The following is an 18,419-nucleotide window of genomic DNA, read 5'->3' as shown; positions in this document are numbered from 1 at the left end:
TCTCTCTTCTCTCACTTCCCCTAAAAATTCACTCACTAAAAGGGTGAAATTGCAGTGTATTGAATTGCCTGATATTGCACCAGTTCTTTATTGCAATATCTTCTAGATTTTAATAGCTACAGTCCTTGAAACTATTTCGGTGTTACCAAAGACATTTAATATCTGTGAACTTACGGAAGGTATTTTCTGGCACTCAGCAATGACTCCAAAGCCCCAAAGAATTACATTCAACAGCCCTGAATTTCAAAGCCTGACATCACTGCAAGCCAGGAATACAAATCCATCAACAGGAGCAGGATTTTAATTGCTTTTGAATGATTCTATAGAAATCTAAAATTGCTTTGTGGGATGAAAAAAAAATCCCTACTTTTATCTGTGAAGAGGTTTTAATTCTGGTGAATAAAATAAGTGGCTGCTGTAATAATACGAGGTTTTTCCCTCTGGCTGCGTAGCTGTTCCTTCAGCCCCTGCCTGCTGGGGTTTTATCCTTGAGCAGTGAGACATCGGAGTTCATCAGATATTGTACGTGGCAATTGCCAAACCAGGAGAGGCTCTTTGGTAGCTGGAAGATTTGTGCTTCTATTACGTTAGCTGTTAAAAAATGAGACCACCTGCATTCTTTTGCAATGTGACCTTCTCTAGCTGGTCATATGCTGAGTTTTCCCTGTGATCTGATCCGATTTTAAAGGTAATCAAAAGGCCAACAGTGCTTTAAAACCCAATAATACCTTGACTCTTGCTTTACAGTTTCCTTTTTTCCCCCTCTTTTTTTAATGAAAGGAACAAAAAACCTCTGCAGACATTTCTACATCTGGCTTGGCTTCTGGTTAAATGCATCCTCAGGGAGTGCTGGAAAATATTACTTCTTCTGCTTAGGAGAGAAGTAAATGAGTCATATTTTCCAAAATAGTTTTCCAGGAAAGGAGTATCAGAAGTTGTTTGTATTTTTCTGTTTAATAGATCTGATGAATACTTAAAAATGGTCTGCGTCACAGGAGAAACAACCCCAGGGTGTGAATATTTCCATGGCCTTGGCAAATGGCAAATGCTTTTACAATTGGCAGGTACCAAGGGAGCATCCATCGCTGAGCTGCCCTGGGGAGGGTGCAGGTTGTGACGGTCCCTTCCCCGTCCCACCCCGCTGTCGTGTGTGGGGTCAAATACTGCGGCTGTCCCTTGGGCAGGTGTGGGGGTGGTGCCAGGCATCCCCTTGTGTGAAGGGTGGATGTCTCCGACCCTGGGTGGTTTTCAGGCAGAGCAGAAGGCTTTTTCCTCTTCCTTCATCCCTGGGAGGAGTAAGAGGGGTAACATCGGTCTTTGGGCATCTGGGACTATCAGGTCTCTGCCGGCATAGTGGGAGGACTCTCCTGGGATTCAGAGGGAACCAGATCTGGCCTCTCGTCTTATCTCAGCATTTCTGTTTGTGAATCAGCTGGAGGAATCCCCTTCCCCTGACCTAAAATATTCAGGATACCCCAAGGAGGAGTCAACCATAAGGAGATATTCAGGGACCCCAAACTGGAGATGACAGTGGAGATGGGAAGACTGTCCCATCTCCTGCCTCTCCACGTGGTTTCTTGCCAGAGAAACCCATTCTGACACCCTGAACAAGCCTCAGCCCAGGCCAGGGCACAAACAAGGCGCTATATCCCTCATATCCACCCAAACGAACAACACCGATGTACCTTAACCTTTCCGAAGGCTCTCAAGGACATTAGCAGTCATCTCCCAAGTGGAGTCATAATAGCATCTAATACTGGTCAGCAATAACATTTCCTTAACCAGGTATTAAAATTATTACTGAGCTTGGTTTAGGGAGGAAAAAAAAAGACAGTGTAGTATTTCATATTTTAGTTGGCATTAAACTCACAAAAAGGTGATTGCTTCCATCATCTGAAATTTTACACCGATATTTGTCCTGTCATTTGAAGCATGCTGATACTAACATGTATTAAAGCACAGAAAACCTTCCTATTGAGGGCTTTAAAATATTTTTAATTATTTCCAGAAATAAACCTAGCCATTGCTCTATTTTTAAAGGACAATTATTTTGTCCTTTCTTGCATAACTGCACATTTTAAAATACATTTAAAAATAATTATCTTAAAATTGTTTTTCTTCAAATTGACCATAGCCAACCAGACAAATCTCTTCAGGATTAACTTTCCACCTAGCTGAAGAAATTAGCTATTGCTTTCTCCCTCCCACCTCAAAGCCGTGCTAGAATGGTTACCTGGATACCCTGCCTGTAAAGGATGTATGTGCTGAAGCAATTTAAATAGCCTGATTTGTCATCTAACTGCAGACATCATTAGCAAAGCATTATTTGGCTGGAACATTGTAGGCTGAACATGGATAACTCCTCTGTGTTGAGGAGAGATTTAATTTAACCACCTTGTGACCAAATTCTGCCTGTCTTGAGTGTGGAGCTGCAGCAAGTCTAGTGTGTGGAATACAAGCTGTATCTGGGTGGGAAATTATTTTATTGTGGTGTATAGCTACTGGAAATGTATTCTGCATCAGGATGAAAACAGGTTTATTTCAACTATGTCATTTCAGAATCTACTGATTTGTTTATTTGGGGGCAAGGAGATCATTTTGTATGATGGGGAAGAGGGAAAGGAAGGAAATATATGGCTGGCTTTTGCTTTTTCCTCTGTAACTTTCTCCTTGTCACAGTCCCCGTTTCAATTTATTCCTCTGGTTATTGTCTCTACTTTTAAAATGTCAGTTCATCAGGTTGGAAGGACCCTTATAAGCAGGTTTTTAAAAACAAGCTGGTGAAATTACAAGGATGACTTGAAATTAATTTTACTGCATATCATAGTGTGTAAAGCAGAATATAGTGTCCTCCTCTGATAAATCCTGCATGTCAGAAGGCAGAAATAGTAATTTCTCTGGTACGTGACTATTGACCGTAGTCAGGGAAGTAGTCTGTGCATAACAATAAGGAATGGGTAAAACCAAATCTGAGCTTTAAAAAGAGGATTTTGTTAGTTCTCAGATCACTTTTTAGGTGTGGACTGAACCTAACATTATTTTAAGGCTTTAACCAGAATCAGGTTATTTATTATTGATTCCAGTGTGATTTGGAAAACTCACCTAGAGTCTGGAGATTTGTCAGACAGGTTCAAGAGACCTGCATCCTCCCATCTAGGCTAATTCTGCAGCTACAGCTGGATTGCAGGAGCACCGCAATTGCATAGCTGCCAATTACATATTCCTGAACATCCTTCTTGGCAAATCAATTCCCAAATCGTGTTCGGGAGTCATAGTCTTAAATGAAGCACAGTTGCAAAATATTCTGTTGATCTATGGTGCAAGTCCCTTTCCTTTAGTCGTAATTGATGTTACAAAATATTTTATGGCTTCTGTCATTAGTATTCTCAATTGGCTCGATCTACAATTCACTTCATGCTGCAAAAATGCTAAGAATTTTCTACTGATTAGCAGCAACAGTAGGGTATGTTTCTAGATTTATCAACATGGGATATTTTTGGGTGGGTAAGGAGTCTTTTGTCTTAGAGTTAAAATGTGTCTAGACTCCTTTGTGTTACAAATCTAGCAAAATGAAGATATTTTTGCAGTAGGAATTAAATTCTTTCAGTGACATACTATGCACAAGGTTGCAGTATAAAGAATGTATTTATTTCCAGGAAATCTACAGTATTTTCCTTGCCATTTGCAGGACTCGGCATATAAATAATGCAGACCATGCTGTGCTGCTTTTCAGTTCATCCCAGGGAATTATGCCATTAAAAATGCCATGGTTCTTTCAGGCACACAGAGACACAGCAGGTAAAGAGAATATTCATGTGATGAGCAGTGACAGAAGCGGCATCAGCTAATACATAACCCTGCAAAGCACACCCCAGACGATGAAATTGTTTGCAGTAATTTTAGCATGGAATGAGACAGTTGTTTAACTTAACATCATGGCAGTCAAGCTATGATCCACCAAAGTGGGCTCTGAATTTATAATCCAGGGTTAGGACTCGGAGGTGCAAAGTAAGGTGAAGTGAAATTAATAGCTCCTGTCACCTCAAATATGCACAGTCGGCAAGGGTAATGAAAATGAAACTTCATTCCATTAGTTTTGGAAATAAAAGGTCCCCATAAATTCCTCACAGTCTTGTTTGTGAGCACATTTTGCTATTTGAAATGTGCAATTCGGATGTTAGAACATCTCCTCTACAAAAATAGCGCTCGCTCTTGCACTGTCCAGGCAGCAAAGATCATCCGGTGTATAAAAGCACAGTTGTGTTCCTTTGCTCAGTGAGGTAAGAGTGTTTTGTATGTTTAAGAAGGAAAATTTACCATCTACCATTTGTAGGCATTACTTATGCACAGGCAGAGCTTTAGTACGTGTTGCAAATGGAAATCAAGTACATGATGTGCCTGGAAGGAGTTTATCTGACTATTTATGGGCTGATCATATTTTGGGCTAGAACTGACTTGGTTATTTTTAGTTAAATAACGTTACAGTAGTGGTTGCATTTATACAAAAGTAAGAAAATTCTCCTGCAATTCACAGACCGTTCCTGATGGGTCTCATTTCCAGCCTTAATGTCCCCACGCTCAGTGTCCCCGGGGGAGAAGCTGAATCCCTAATGCCCTGGGGATTCTGCCCAGCTAATTGTGGATCAATGAGTTGCAGCTCAGAGAGAGATTTTCAACTCCCCCAAAGCAGCTTTGTATGTCTTTGTGTCTTTCCTTTTTCCGCCCCAGCCGTCTGCAGAGCACTCGAATGGGTTTTGCCATCTTGGAGCCACCCACTCTGGTTTGGAAGTGGACAGTATCTGCTCTCTGGCAACCCAGGTTAGGTCTTCCCATCCCTCAAAGGTGGTACCAACGTGGAGTCCATGTGTTTGCCCAGAGGTTTTGGAAGAGATCAGTTTTCAGCGTTGGAGTTAGGTGTAACTGGTACAAAGGGACTTTGCACAGGAGTGAATTCAGCTGAGCACAAGGCTCGTGTGTGAGATTTTTTGCTGGATCTCTTAGAATAGTTCAAAAAGCACCCCAAAATCTCACTGTCTTTGAAAAAAAGCCTCATCATGCTTTCTAGTCTTTATTTTCATTATAAAAGTCAACAATTTCAGGCAGCTGCTCTTTGATATGCTTTTAGAAAGATGTTCCAATAACTTTAGGGATGCAGATGTAAAACATAGCTACAGCACATCATTAGCGTGAGTTACTGACTATTCCTTCTTTCTAATAAAAAAGGAACGGAAAACCATTAAAACTCATTAAATAATAAGGCAGAAGCCTATAATTTAATATGGTCATCTATTTGCAAATGCACATTGTGCATAAATAATCAGACGTATCAGCAGGCAATCTGCAGCTGTCTAACAAGTAGGTTGTTTTGCAATTGCCATCTGACCTGCAGATAAGTGGAAACAATGTCTTCATTAAACTTATAAAACCAAATATTAATCATTAGCAAAACCAGTACAGCAAGATGCAGGGGGAAGTCTTGCTGTGTCCCCGGGAGCTGTGTGCATGTTCCTAATGGCAGGATTTAACTACTGAGTTCGCAGCAAAAATAGATCTGCTATTTGGCCAGCGTGCTTACTGGCCTGTACAAAGGCAATCGGATTGAGACAGAGTTTAAAGACTTATTGTGTGTTGGGGGAAGAAAAGGCGTATCTGGAAATATGTCGTGAAAGACATGACTTCACAGGTGGTGTCCAGAAAAGTGTCTTTAGTGGGGATGACTGGTGTTTTTAGTAGAGATGATCGCTGTACCCTGAATGCAATTCCTTAGGGACTGACTTGCTCCACCAGTCCCCTGTCCTTCCCGACAAGCTATGAAGCAACCTGTGCTAGTGCAGAGCTTTGGCAAAGTGTGTTTTGCCACCCTGCCCAAGACTGCTCTAGCCTGGTCTAGTCTGTACAGGTTTGTCCAGTGCCTTCCAATAGCACTGAGCCAAGAGACTGATACCTGCGAGGTGGTTTGTTGTCTTTTCCTCCTTCTTCTCCCCCAGATGTAAAAGATGGAAAACAATGGATTGTTTGATTTTTATACGACTTTACAGAAGGGTTTTTTTTGGTTTTCAGTGTTCGCACTGCTCTGTCCTCTGCTCCCTGTTACTGGAGGTGAACCAGAGCTGGGTGGTGGGAGCAGGAGGTGGCAATTCCTCCAGATTCCTGCGGAGGTCCATCTCTTGCTCTCAGACGGCACAGTAATTACGTAGGTGAAATCCCTAATTTTAAGAATGTGACTGAGGTGATGGCGTGGCACCAGTGTATGTGATGCTGGAAGTCCAAGGGTGAAGCTAATGTTTTTAAAGATGTGACTAAAAAGATCTGTGTATGTGTAGAAAATGGAATGGCAAATTTAATCCTGCTTTGCACCCTTGGGTCATTTTGCACGTATTGCTGTAGGAGAGCAATGAAGCCACTTAATTTTGTTTCTTTTATTTTCCTCTTCTACCTGTTTGAACCAATAAGCTGATTCAGTCAGAACGTAGTCTGGCTGTCTGTAACTAATCCTGTAATACTTTCTTGACATTCATATTGCTGTTGAGCATTTCTGTCAATACAATCATTGCCTGTGAGCTGCATGGAAAAACAGTGCCCAGGGGAAAAGAAAAAAAGAACTGGTTTCATTTTTACCAATATTTGTGATAAAATGAAGATCTTCATTAAACTTTATTGGAATTTACTCAGGCATTTGATAATAGCAACCTAGTGGAGATTGCTGAGGAGAGAACTCGAGGGACATGTAATAAAACACAGGAAGATGGCTTGTGTGTTCTTTTTTATCCAAGATCTGAGTCTTGGATAAAACGTGTCAGACATACAGTGTGCTTTGGACAGAGTTGAATTTCTGATATTAATTTATGACTTTTCTACTCCTGCTCTTGCTTAATCCTGCAATATCCGCCTTGATATTAGCAAGAGCTGTGGAAGATGTCATGGAGGTATTTAAATTAAACACTAAAACCAGAGGTTATGTCTGTCCCCATGTCCAGGCATGGACCAGAACGGGGTGTTTGCTGTCATAGTCGGCTCATTTAGTTATTCACTTTAATCTGCATCTGCTCCATGCTCCACTGAAGGTGACAGGAGGCTTTTCTTAGGACTTTGCTGGCCTTTAAATTTGAATATGGGCAGGTTGGGTCCCAGTTTATGAACTGGCTCTGTCCGTCCTCATCCAATTCACCTTGAACTCAATGGGAGACCTTTCACTGAGCAGGAGGAAAGTTGGATCAGACCCAGAGAAAAACAATAAGTGCTGAAGGAATGAGATGAAGTCAAATGATTAAATCATGCGGTCACTTTGCTCCACCATGTACTTATATTAAAAGGTCGGAAAACTGAAATACGAGTGTCCTTGGCTTTAGGAAAAACATAGTCCTCTCTTTGAAACCAGACTCCCACAGAACTCCTGTGGGCTATGCTCACACATACCTATCGCACTGTGCAGTAGATAAGCTTCATATTTTGCAGACATTTAAACACAGTTTAAAATTCAAGGAGAGGTAACCAGACATGCACTGTTAGAGAAAAGCAGCTGCATGTCATAAATCAGCTCCATAAAAAAAAAAAAAATTTGGCAACAATGTCATTTCACTAAAGGTTTTACTGCATATCTTTTGCAGATTTTTCCTCCTTTCTCTTGTCCTCTCTTCTCTTGTTTCTTGTACTGTTTTTCTAAGCTCTGCTTTTATTATCAACCCTCGCATACTTTATTGTAATCTCCCATTATCTTACCAAGCAACCTCAACATAGGTAGGCTTTTAAGTTTAAATTGGCCAAAACGCATTTCCAAGTCCTGGGAAGGGGAGGGGGCACACCTGCGTCACCCTGAACACTAACTCAGCTGAGCCTCCCCGCTGAAAAGCGTTCCCCTCTGTATGCCTGTACACCCCCACACACGTGCCCTGCTTTATCCTTACTCCAGGTTTGGGTAGATGCATTTTTGTGATCCACCAGGCGTGAATATTTCTCTGCACCTCGAGCATGGGAGTTGACCGAATGCATTGGATTTGATGGGAGATATTTATATAAAGCAGCACTTGCCCCGAGCAGCCAAGCCAGCGAGAGTCTTCCCTTGTGCTGTGCAGCAGTACCTTAACATCCTTCTGCTCCTTATTCTTCCATATGGGATATTTTTCAGATGTTTCCATAGGTCTTTTTTTTCCTTATGAAGAGCAAGGGAGGCCAATACTGAGCCCTTCTGAAATCCTGTATCCTTCTAAGTGAAGATTCTCAAAACCTTCACTTCCATTTTTTTCCTAAAATGCTGTGTCTTTAACTAGGATGAAAGGATGAGAAGGATAATGCTCTGCAGAGAGCAGAGGTTGTGCGTGCTGCCCTCACCCCTGCAGCCCTCTGCAGCAGAGCCCATGTGGAGGCCAGGAGGTTAAAATCCTCCTTCTCAGTGGAGATGCAAAAGAGGGTATAGATGCTAATATGGCTTCATTTGCCCCTGGGAGTAGCACAGTGACTCCCTGTGGGCTGTGGAGCATTAACCCACCCTTTATCCGGATGGTTGCAAGCTGTAAGGACCCTCATGTGTAGTTTCCGATGTAATTTGTCACTCATGTGGTGCCCTTAATATAAACTGCAGATGAGCAGCGGGGGTTTTCAGCCTGGGAGAGGAGAAGTTTAGAGAGAAAGTGAAGTTTTTTATGGTTCTTTAAGGCAGCACAATTGATCTTTGAAATGGCTACAATATGGGTTTCCATACCTTATTTACTTATGCAGTAAATAAGCCTTCTGGACAAGGCTTGGAGCACCCTGGTCTAGTGCAAGGTGTCCCTGCCCATGGCAGGGGGGTTGGAACTAGATGGGCTTTAAGGTCCCTTCCAACCCAAACCAGTCTGTGATTCTATGATTCTGTAAATGAACAACCAAGATGCAGTTAGCTCAGATTTAGCCAGGGAGTGTCTAAACATTTGGGTTATTACTCAGACTATCCACGGATTCTTTCTTCTTGAAGAGTTAGGGCATCCTCTGACTGAGGCTGAGACACCCTGTTCCCAGGTACTCAAGATGTTTAGGAGCACCCTGGAGTGTTTGCGCTTCTAAATCACCTTGACAGCAGCTGGTCAGAAAGTAGCTGCTTGGGAAATGCTCAGAATGGCGAAGTGGTGATGTCAGCACATTCCCAAACGTGTAACACTTTGCAGATGGGAATAACCCAGGTGTCTGTCAAGGAAACTCAGCCTCAGAGCTGTGTGGATCAGCCACTGGTGTCTGCAGCTGGATGGGCCTGTGCCCTTGCACACCTGGGGAATGGCAAGCAGTGAGGTCTCCATTCCTTGTCTAGGCAAAATTCTGGTTGGGAAGAAAACATTAAAAAGTGGAAGTTTACCTGCGAACTGCAGAACCAGCTTAGGGCAAAGAGTAAGTTAGACACCCTTCGCAGCGACTGTTTGCTGACAGGAGGAGTAGTAATAAGACGGGAGTAAAAATAAAATAAATAGAGAGGTTGCGTAGTTTGCTTTATTAGAGCAATGAAAAACCAGACCATATCAAGGCAATTCCCATTTCTTTTGTAACCACAAAGTAGTCTGAAACAGGCAATTACATCTTCCTTCCAGCTCAGAGAGGCACATCACCCTTTGCCGCACATTAAGGAATGTTAATGGCACAGTAAGGTGAGTTCAGGGGTGCGTGTGCTTCATTGGGAAATCACACCTCCAAGGAATTAGAAACACTCAGCCCTGGGGAGCGATTATCTCGCAGCAGCCACATGCCTGCTGTCCTCAGTGGCATAATTATGGCAGATTCTCAGGATTTGGGATTGGAACAAGCTTGAGAAGCAAAATCTGCAGTTCTCCTGGGGAATATCCCCCTCTGACCGTCGAAAGGACTGGGCATCAGCACATCCTCTGGATCTCGTTGTGGGGCACTCCTGGGGGGACTGACGTGGAGTGGCTTGAGCTGAGCCGTGCACTGGCACTCAGAAGATCTGGGGTTTGCAGGAGGAAATTGCACAAGGCACTTTGCTGTTCTGGTCCCCTGTTTCTCATTTTGTACTGGATGTGACAACAGCGTTCAGACGTTGCGTTCCATAGCTGGTAAAAGCAGCTTGCTGTACAAATGAGAATTTCATGCTCTTTTTTATGTATTGATCTACACATGCGCACCATTTAGGCTCTGTCCTATTAATGATTTTGATGGTAATTATTTATCTGCAAAATCTTGGGCACTTAGTACAATTCAGTTTCCAGTAGCTCTTGAATGCTAAACTGTAAATAAAAAGCCAAAAATGTTTGACTTCTGCATGGGTGGGAGGGAAGGGAGGAGGGTGCATGCCCTGAGTCAGCATGGTTACTCCTTTGGGGTCCTTGGGAAAGTGGAGCTCCCCTACATACATGCAGATATATAGGTCACCTATGACACAGACCTGAAATTTCAAAGGATTTTTCACTTTCATAGCTGAATCCTAAGCATCTTTTTATTTACTCTTCCAAGCCATGTTAAAATGACAGCCTCATTGTATGGCTAAGAGAGAGGTGTGATTGTATTAAGTTTTATCCCTATTATACAATCTTAAGATCTGCAAACATTTCATTGAGAGAGGGAGAGAAGAAATTCAAACTCTGAACTACAAACTGAAAGAGGGAGCCTCTACCAAATGGGCTGAATACAGAGATGCAAACACTGTGGTGCTTCTAGTTGCCAATATTCAGTGCAAAGCTCTTCCCCTTGGGCTGGGAGGAAAACGTTGGGTCTATAGTGCTCCTACACACTGCTTGTGGTCCTTCTGTCTGTTACGGTACCTGGCACAGATCGAATGGCATTTCTGGACACGAGAGCTCATAAAAGTTGTCTGAGCTTTTCTTTATCAGTTCATATTTTCCCATGTGGGGCAGGAGACACACTGAAAGCCAGGATTTGAGTCGTATTTCTGGTTAGTCTGGCAATGTAAGTAATGAAAGTAATTCTTTTTTGTTTAGAGGAGTTGCAGTGCTTTGCATGGTGCAGTTATTCAGGTTCAAGGAGTCTTGAGCACACCTAGGACCTGTGGACCTCAGTGTCAACCTGAAAGCTGGCATCTGGGATCTACCAAAGCCCATGACCAAACTGACTTGTACTTTTGGCAGAATGACACATTTTTTCCCAGAGTAGTTGCCGTGGGTGGACAAAGAAGAAGAAGAAACAACTGTGAGTGTGGAAGCGGTCGGGGTGAGCAGCCAGAGCTGCTCTGGGGGGTCTGGTGCTCATCACTGGCTTGTTCTTGCAAGGCGCTGAGCACAAAAGAGCTCCAAGGAAATATTAAGTCTATGTTTGACTGTCAAGGACACACATAGTTCACTGGCTATATGTGTGCCCAAAGTTAAGCATGTGCTTAATGAGGCTAGAGTGCTTCGCTTAGGGCAGAGCTGAATCCTTAATAGCTCCATGTTTTGCAGCTTTTGCTGAAAAACGGGGCTAATATTTTCTTGCTTCCTGGGAGATTCTGAGGACAAGCTTACTAGCATTCATGGTTCTCATAATGATGGGAAGGAAACCCATGAATAAAAAGGAAGAAGTTACGTATCAATACATCAGATTCACAGTAATTACATTCTCCATTTTGAACTGGAACCTATTGTGAACCCTGGAATTTCAGTGACACATACATCACGTATGGTGAAAAGGTCCAACAAACTGAAAGAAATTTGAGCTCTGCTATGCTTCTAATATGTTTAATGTTATTGTTCCGTTAAATCCCTATCCTTAATGACCCCCGACATTAAATAACATTCTCAGGGCTGAAGAAATGCTTTGGACTTCTAATCTTACGCCTATTTTTCCTCCTACAGTCTCTGAGCTCTATAAATGCTGTTTATTGGAAAACCTCTGTAGAAAATATTCTGCAGTCTTTTTTCCTGAAAAAGGCTGAAGGTACCTGGTTCACACTGAGTTCTGTTTGCACTGCCCGTTTTTCAAAAATAGTTTTTGCAGCTGTATCATTTTTCATGTTTGCAATTTATGGCTAGCAGACAATGTACAACAGAGCCTCAAAGGGATAAATCAAGGGGAAAGATGACAGATATCATGGGCTTGGCATAGCAAAAATGCTCACACCACTTGTTTAAGAGCACAAAAGAATCCAAGCCGCACAGGGGCAGAAAATGTTGATAGTGATACAGTTTCTTAATGAAGATATCTTAAAGAAAGGCACAAATTATTGTAGCACCTCATTAATGATTTCCCTTGCTTATTTAATTGCTGTGAGGCTTTTTTCTCCCTGCTGTGGCGACAGCATTGACCATGTTAACATTGGCACTGGAAACTCTTTTGTTGTGCTGTCAAGTACCTCTTAATCTTTCAATTCCTATATGTCGTCAGTTTTCTATCTTGAAGATGAATCAAACCTTATTTCTGGCTTAAGAATTTTTTTATCTGCAAAGTAAATTAGTGACAGGAGCTTCCCAGAACTTGTCTTTCTCTTCATACTGTGACTAATTTGTTTTTCTGCATAAGCCCTGCTTTTTCTGGATGATAGAAAAAAATTTCTGGCCAACAGGCACTGCCACTTGGCCACCGGGGCATCAGTGTTGGTCCATTCTCCATCCCACCAGCATCCCAGAAGAGGGAGATGAATTTGCAGCATGTCCCACACATTTGCACACCTGCAATTTTGCATGCGTGTGCTGCCTCCTGTGCAATCGGCATACCAGTATGGGTTATATACCCCCTGCCGAGTTCCCTGTGCAGAGGGTAGGCTTCTTTAAATCAAGGTATGAAGACCTGAGCTTCTAATTTTGGAAATACACACTTCAATCACTACTACTGACCAAAAAGCAGCCGTGTGTGTCGTTACTTACAGCAGAAGCAGCCCTGTACACCGCTTACAAAAGCAGTCGTGAAAAGCATCTTTATTTCACTTACCCCAGCATTCAGTGGTGCCACTTTTCAGTAATAACCAAGATCAGACTCCATCCCATAATGTTGGAAAAACTCACCTCAAGTATTTTAAACTTGCATGCTTTCTAACACGGTGCCTACCTCTTAAATTTGAGATGTTTGTGGGGTGCATACAGGCAAATATTGCAAAGAATGGTCATACTTGTCTGGTCACATCATGTCCAGCACCACAGCAGGTGGTGTTAGATATCGATATATGTGTTGGATTATATGTTAAGTACACATATGTACATCCATCTGGAGTTTGGTAGCACTGGAGTTCATCTATCTGGTTTTGGATGGCTTACTTGTTTGTAACAGCATTTCATTTTGCCTTCTTTTCAGTCATCTTAACAATAATAGTAGTAGTAGTAATAATAATAATAATAAAGAAATCATAAACAACCCATGAATCTGAGATCTGACCAAGCTGAGTGCAGCCCCCAGCCCAGGGACCACCTCTCTTTAGCTACGCTCCTAGGGAGCGGGAAGGGGACTGCCGGCTGTCGGGACGAAAAGCACGGATAGGGAAGACATCCTGACAAATGTGCTTACGCTAATATTTTTTTTCCATTTGCTTTTGCCATGGTGACAGGCAGCTACTTACTAGGCAGAGCTGGAAGTAATATCTGCATTGCTGAAGGAAATTCTCCCAGTTGATCAAACTCTTATGTGTTTTGTGCTGATCAAAGATTCTCTTCATGTCTTATGTATCTGAAAGCACAAAAGAATGAATGGAAAGAAGAGCTATTCTTCTGTGCTGGTAGACAATGAAATGATGATTGGTGAGATTATGCCTTGATTTTACTGTCAGCACAATGTCAGTGAAGGCAACGGTATAGAGAGGGCACATTCTGAGACATTAATACCAAATCCATATCACTAGAAGGAGCAGAAAAGCCCTAAAGAGAAGGAAAATGTCTGGTTTCATTATTATTTTTATGTTTTAGTGGAGAATAAAATGAATCTTTCATATTCTTGGATCATATTAGTTACCCTGATTATTCATCCCTTCATATCCAATCTGCTTGTGTAGTCAGGAGTGTTAAAGCATGTTTTGGTCAGGTGAAAATATGCAGGGTAATATATATATATATATACACACACACACATGTGGCTACGTCTTGTGCATGTGACAGCAGGAACCTTTCAGTGGTGCTGCTCTGAGCAAGGAATTGGTTTTGCACAAAACAGTGCAAAAGTTTGCTTTTCACAAACTACCAGAGATTGCTTCAATGGTCGTCTAGAAACAGTGCTGGTTTTAAGGGGAAAGCCCAAAGTAGGCTTTCAAAGCTTTGAGTTGGTTGGGTTTTATATGAATTAAAAATAAATTAAATGTGCTTAGTAAAAAAGGGACCTCTGAGATGAGGAATCTGCAGTCTAAAGGTGTTAAGGCTTGATTCCCAGGTCTTGTCTTGGGGATGATCTTCTCAGGAATGGGAGCCAGTTGTTCTGGCATGTCTTATTGCATGTACTCCTTTTCCTCGGAAAGGCACTCAGGTCAGATCCAGTGATGGTTTTGCCTTGATCATGGAGTGAGGAGGAAAAGCGAGTCTGGAAATTAGCAGAAGAATAAGGCCAGGAGATGGGGACAAGGAGGAGAGGGCTGTAGCAAAAGGATGTTTTGAAGATCACGTTATAACGATGTCTGTCAAGAACGGTTTAGGTCTAGCTGATCTCGCCCTGGGGCCAGGGGGTGGGTTGGGTGACCTCCTGAGCCTTTTTTTCTTTGACTCTACAACTGGAAATGGAAAGAAAACCCACCTTAGTATACTGTTTCCCTGTGGATTTTCTCTCCCTCTTCTCCCCACTATCCTCCTGTCCCAGGTAACAAGATAGTTGCATATACAAGTGCTCTTTCAAAGGTTTATTGTCATTCTCTGCATCAGAAGTTTGTGATTTATATTAAGTTAACTGGTCCTTGAGCATGTGCTGTTGTCAAGCTCTCTTCATCTGCTTGGGAGAAAAGGACTCCAGGGCTGGCATGCAATAGCACGATCTCGGTATTTATCCTTTTGGCGATTTGCTAATTATTCCTATTGCTGTCGCATCCCTGTGCGAATTTCTGCCTTTCTGCCACAGCAAATATTCTCTCATTTTTGGTAGCTGCAGAACTGCTAGTTAAATGGGAGAAGCCTGAATATCCTGCAGAGGCCCATATTGTCGTTTGGATGATAGCGATAAAATGGGCCAAACATCCTTCTGTACCACTTAAATTGCATGTCTTTGCATTCCTGGATTGGCCGCTCATTTTTTGGACCATATTCTGCTCTTGTAAACAGCTCGTATCATTCCTGGGAGTGCTCTTTGTAGCAGAACGCTTTGATAAAGCCAAAGCCATCAGCTGCCAAGACTCCATAAGGAGTCAGAAATAGACACCAGATATCTTCGCTACTGTAGATGTAGCTGTATTAGCAATATCATTTATCTTCCTAAGGACTTACTAAGACAATAAAATGTATTAAAAAATTGAGTGGCACTTTTTCCACCTGTTCTAACTGGTGCCAAACACATGGAAAGCTCTCTCAGATGATACAACTCTGCATGCAAAATCTGAGTACCCTCCTAAGCTGCCTCAGCTGCCTCAGAGACACTGGGTTTTTTCCATGGGCTGCCTCCTTCACTTAGAATAATAAGCTTTAGATTATCTCAGGCCACTGTAGATCGCGCTGCTGTACAATCCAATTTGACATACGGGTTGCGAGGGTGGGGAGGGAAGAAAATCTTGCAAGCAGACACCGGACTTTCACACTGAGTTTTCCACTAGTACAAAGAAGAAGTTCACAGGCAAGGGCTGGGGAGATTTCATGCCTGTCTGTGTTGGAAGAAAAGTTCTCTGGACTTGATGGAGCATCTTTGCTTCAGTTGCTGGCGGGATCAAGGGGCTGCTTGCAAAGCCCCACTGTCGTGCTCCAAACGCAAAAAGTCCCCAAGTCCCTCCTATGCTGCAAAGTGATTGAAACACCAGTCAACTGCCTAGTGGCAGCCTTTCAGTCTTTTATTAACTATTTTATCATCTAGGCAACATCGTATATTAACTGTTGAGCCTACAAGTTGGTTCCAGGACAGGTATTTAAACATCTTAAATACTACACAGGAAGAGAAGAAAGCTGCTTTCCAAAGGAGAACAGCAATTTATAGCTGTGGATAGACCCAAATAATTTCCACTTATCTGTTCCAATAGCCAAATTACACTCTTATCAATGTTATCATGCCCCTGGCCCTGCAATTACCCTGCCTCGTTGGCCTGTTACGTCTCATAGTGGTTTTGCTGCTGCTGAATTTTCCTGTCCGGAGAGGGTCAGGGTCTCAGTGTACAAAATGGTCTAACCCAAGCAGCTCCCTGCTGCAGCAAAGCTCGTTGTTGTGATCCATAATCATCCCTAATCCTTGTGGTTGATTCCCCTGATTACGTGTCAGAACTGGAGTGGAACCTATTTAAAAGGAGCTGTTTTCAAATCAAGGCACGTCCTTTCATTAGTTAAGGGTTTGACACAAAAGGTGTCTCTGAAATGTCTCTGGAATGCGGCATAGGAAGACAGCATGTGTCTGTCAGGATAACACTTGAGTCAGATTGGGCTGTTTGCCCTATTTTCTAGCTTTTTGGCTGCTGTACAGATAATAGGACCCCTCCAGAGCGGAGGAAGTCTGGCATCGAGGCAGGATTCTTTCGAGTAATACATGGCCCTGGTGGGTATTAATCCTGGTAATACAGGCAGGTGTATTTGAGTGATCCTGGAAACTAAATATAGATTTCCATGTTAAAGGTTTATTTTCTATAACAGCATTTTCTGAAATGCCAGTCTGCAGAGCCTGCAGTCACACTGTGGTGATGAGACTCACGAATGGCAGAAAAAAAGAACCCCAAGTAATTACTAATGTTGGGTTTTGGGGATCAAGCAATTGGCCAAAAAATCTTTACAAAAACATTTAAGAAGAATTTGAGGCTTTGCAATTATTTCTGCCTGCAAATCACAATGTTGTTGTATCCAAATACTACTGAACAGCCAACCATAGCTAGAATGGAGCTGACTCACCAGATTTATTCATGACTGTTCATTTATCAGAGTAACTTTATGGCTTCTGTTTGTAAGCATGACTTGCTTTTGTAGCCACAAGATCAGATCACAGTTGCATCTCATCTTGTGTTATCGCAAACGTGTCCCTGTCCTGTTTAAAATCCGTCTTTACTTGCCGTGTTTTCTCTGACTTGTGCCATGGTGGGAAAATTTTCATGGGCTTTGATTTCCCCTTAGTTCTTATTTCTCCCCTACTAGTGTTACCGTGCTGATTTGTCTTTTCCTCATGCTGTAATTGGTCGGGTGCCACTGTGTAATTTTTAACTGTGTGCAATATCAACAGACCTCCATCTGTCTCTCCTCCAGAGCTTCCCAGCCTGTCGTTATAAATACCTGCCAAATCCTTCTCCAAAGAGAGGATCACTAGATTCCAACTGTTTGCAAAATAAGAGCTGTTGCCAGAAACCCTCTCCCATCGTCAGCAACCTGTGCAGAACCTGTCCCCTGCACGTTGTGAGATGTTACTGCTGGCACTGAGGAGCTCTGACCATCGCTGTAATTTATTGTCCCTCAGAAGCAAACACGACTGCAGAGGGTTCAGTACCGTGGTCTGTTTGCTCAAATATCTCGTTGTGTGTGTGATTTTGTTAGAAAATAACCTTCAACAGCCATCAGGTAGTATAACCAAAATAACTTGAGGGTTGGGGCTTTTTTCTCCTTTAAAATGCAATTCTGATTTAAAACATGCTGTGGGATCGAGCGGTTCCAGTGCTGTTTTATGAGATACTTTACTTGACCTGGAAGGGACTCTGTGCATGCCCTTTTCCCAGGCTGTCACGTAGAGACTGGGGGCCAGTTACCATGGTCTAAAGCTGGAGTAACTGGTAGGACTTGCTCTCTGTACGCCCGTGCTGCTGCGAGCAGAGTTTGATCTTCCACACCTCTAAACATATACATCAGATAGGTCTTTAGCAGATGTAACACCAAACCAGGCAATGCATTGATTAGATTGTGCACCCTAAAAAATAGCAAGATTTCTAATCTGGATAAGGTAAAACTATGTATAAATACATTTGGATAAAGTAAAAATATACAGATTACTGTACAGTTGCCCTTTTAACACGGTTAAAGGCATTCTCATAACAGCCCATTGAATCCCGTGGTTCAAAGGTGTTTGAGGGTCATGTGGCTTTTTCAGTTCAGTTGTGTACCTTAGGCAACAATCATCACACAGACTGATGTTTTTTGGTGGTATGGCTGCTTATGTGACTGAGGAATTACCAGTGAATCTCTTGAGGTGCTGCTGCAGTCATCAAACTAGTGATAAATGTATGATGTATGTTTGAATAAAACTTGCCAGTTAAAGTCAGATCCAAGGAACGAGGTTCCTGTTCTGTCTATGGGATATTGGAATAAGTCAGCAGAAAGAGTTTTTCAGGGTTATTTCAGGGGCGGCTTTCACGCTGGATCTGCTATGGCTTAGTTCTGCAGAGCTTTGCGGAGAAACATAAGGCATGTAAAGCAGATTGAGGATTTAATAAACTCCCC

At 42.5% G+C, this 18,419-nt stretch overlaps 1 protein-coding gene across 1 annotated transcript in view; it reads left to right on the top strand.

Annotated features, from left to right (window-relative positions):
• Nucleotides 1-18,419, top strand: part of FAM20C (family with sequence similarity 20, member C) — a gene marked incomplete at its 5' end in the record, with an annotated part of 56,519 nt that overhangs the window by 21,258 nt on the left and 16,842 nt on the right. The window lies entirely within an intron of this gene.

Source organism: Eurypyga helias, unplaced genomic scaffold (assembly GCF_000690775.1).
Source record: "Eurypyga helias isolate BGI_N326 unplaced genomic scaffold, ASM69077v1 scaffold9982, whole genome shotgun sequence".
Taxonomy (NCBI): Eukaryota; Metazoa; Chordata; class Aves; order Eurypygiformes; family Eurypygidae; genus Eurypyga; species Eurypyga helias.
The sequence above is the reverse complement of the archived record's forward strand: the minus strand, read 5'-3'. Positions and strand labels throughout refer to the sequence as shown.